The sequence below is a fragment of the Myotis davidii genome, unplaced genomic scaffold (assembly GCF_000327345.1).
Source record: "Myotis davidii unplaced genomic scaffold, ASM32734v1 scaffold449, whole genome shotgun sequence".
NCBI lineage: Eukaryota > Metazoa > Chordata > Mammalia > Chiroptera > Vespertilionidae > Myotis > Myotis davidii.
The window spans coordinates 3,068,416-3,068,865 of record NW_006383007.1 but is presented as its reverse complement, the minus strand read 5'-3'; positions in this window follow the sequence as shown (position 1 = coordinate 3,068,865).

Here is a 450-nt window from a genome sequence, read left to right as displayed (position 1 = left end):
AAAGGGAGTGTACTGACAATTCTCAGGGGGAAAGGGGTGCGGGGGTGCGGGAAGAGACTGGACTAAAATCGTACACCTATGGATGAGGACAGTGGGGGGCGGGTAAGGGCAGAGGGTGGTGTGGGAACTGGGTGGAGGAGAGCTATGGGGGGGGGAAAAGAACAACAACTGTAATAATCTGAACAATAAAGATTTGAAAAAAAAGAGTAAACATCACATTAAATGGTTTATTTTTATCAAAGTGTGTTTTAACACACTGGTTTCAAGAGATTTTATAGTAGTACTAGGGGCCCGGTGCACGAAATTCGTGCACTGGGTGGGGGTGAGGGGGAGTGTCCCTCAGCCCAGCCTGCCCCCTCTCACATACTGGGAGCCCTCAGGCGTTGACCCCCATCAATCTCCAATCGCAGGATCGGCCCCTTGCCCAGGCCTGACGCCTCTGCCAGAGGC